The sequence below is a fragment of the Aplysia californica genome, unplaced genomic scaffold (assembly GCF_000002075.1).
Source record: "Aplysia californica isolate F4 #8 unplaced genomic scaffold, AplCal3.0 scaffold00172, whole genome shotgun sequence".
In the NCBI taxonomy this organism is placed as follows: domain Eukaryota; kingdom Metazoa; phylum Mollusca; class Gastropoda; order Aplysiida; family Aplysiidae; genus Aplysia; species Aplysia californica.
The window spans coordinates 540,263-542,125 of record NW_004797442.1 but is presented as its reverse complement, the minus strand read 5'-3'; the positions used below and the strand labels follow the sequence as shown (position 1 = coordinate 542,125).

At 40.9% G+C, this 1,863-nt stretch overlaps 1 protein-coding gene across 1 annotated transcript in view; it reads right to left on the bottom strand.

The window, feature by feature from the left end:
• The window catches only part of LOC101859853 (slit homolog 2 protein), a gene marked incomplete in the record, with an annotated part of 216,372 nt that overhangs the window by 29,411 nt on the left and 185,098 nt on the right, over window positions 1-1,863 (bottom strand).

Below are 1,863 nucleotides of genomic sequence, written 5' to 3'. Positions count from 1 at the left end.
GAGAGAGAGAGAGAGAGAGAGAGGGAGAGGGAAAAGAGAGATTAATTTCTTCTATATCGAAAGTGAGTAATACAAATTTGAAGTTTCGTACCTTGGGATTGTTCAATTTTTGGGTTCGTGTAAAAAAAGACATATCGACTCGATGATGACTATTTAGCACTCGGAACAACGAGACTACCAGATGGAAATAACAGAGGGAGAGAAAAGAAAGCATAACCTACCAGTGGTTCAAACAAACAACCTGCTGCAAAGGATGGCAACACAATATTATTGATCAGGGTCAAAGGCATAAGGCAGTGAACGAATGAAACGAAAGGCCAGAAAAAAACCCGTATGATTTACCCGTGTGTCTTTAGAATTAAAATACAGACCCGCTCACATACGTAAACAAGCACGTAAACATTTGCAGGACTAAAATCACACACTAGGACCTTCAATAAAGCTTTCTTCTTCCGCCTAACTCCGTCTTTCTTCGCCCAGTCATCAAACCAAACGAGCAGAGACTCATTATTGATTTTCTCACCCTCTCCACTAATGCCACCATGATCACAAGATACCAATGAAATCTTCATCAAAGAACACCGTCCCAGAATTCGTCCAACAATCTCATTAAAATATTAACATAATCAATACTGTGAGCTGTAAAGAAATATTAGTTTTACTCAGAACCCCCCTAGTATTTTTATTTATGGAATCGTATTCTTGGCTTGATGATGCTGGGCGTGATTTATTCTTCGTATTTCCCGGTGGATGTTGATATTATGTTAATCTGTGTCTCGCTTTTTACATCAGCTTATCAATATGGTGGCGCCTCTTGAGTCATAACAACTCAAGCAGACAGAAAAAAAGAAGCTTTTTCGGAATTAGGTTACGTCATTTCGAGTCAGCAGTTGACACATGCTTTTTCCAGTGATTCAATATAAAACAATGGTTGTTCACGCTAGGGAAATATCCAATTCAGAGACTGGAGGTACAGACACAGCAACCTTAGTTCTTCGGAGATTCTGCATTTTGTGAAATATTCACTTACCAAATAACCGCATCGCGGGAGAAAAAAGCGCAGATTTCATTCGGGACATAAAGGAGAGAGTGGGATGAGCAGAAGGCTTTGGAATCAACCATTGCTTGGAACCGTCAGCATCTACACACTTCGAAATGTGCTTCTTCAGGGGACGGAGCGCTTATGGGGATTCCCCTTGTGCAGTGATGTCCGTCCTTCACACAGGCAAAAAGTAACAAGTAGGAGAGAGAGAGAGATAGAGAGAGAGAGAAAGAGAGAGAGAGAGAGAGAGAGAGAGAGAGAGAGAGAGAGAGAGAGAGACAGAGAGAGAGAAAGCGACACTATTCGATTTCGATCCAAAACTGAACACAAATTAAATACCTTTGCATCTGAACTTCTCTGGTCTCAGCAGACTGATTTTCTTTTTGCGTACCCGTCTGGGCGTGAGGCAGCGCACACCGCTCGTCTCTACAGGGTATTTCTCAAGGTAGTGAGCCAGCCATTTCAGGTTGCAGTCACAGATAAGTGGGTTCCTTGCCAGGTGACTGAAAAAGGAATGAAAAAAGGGGGTAGAAAGTTTGATCCATGAAGATAAAATACATTCGAACCGCCCAGAGCCTGCGTGTTCTTTAAGCAAGGTTGAGCGCTATATAAATGCCATTTATTATTATTGTTATTATTAAGCTGACATAAATCCACTTCATTTTTCCATACGGAACGTTGATTTACAAACAGCCAACACACAAAAATACAAAACAAAATTTTTCTTCAAACCTTTTCTTGTAAATGATGGTAAGTTGCAAAAGAACAGTTGTATCGTACCACACATCTCTTTCGATGTGAGCTAGTTGTGCCAGTGTGGT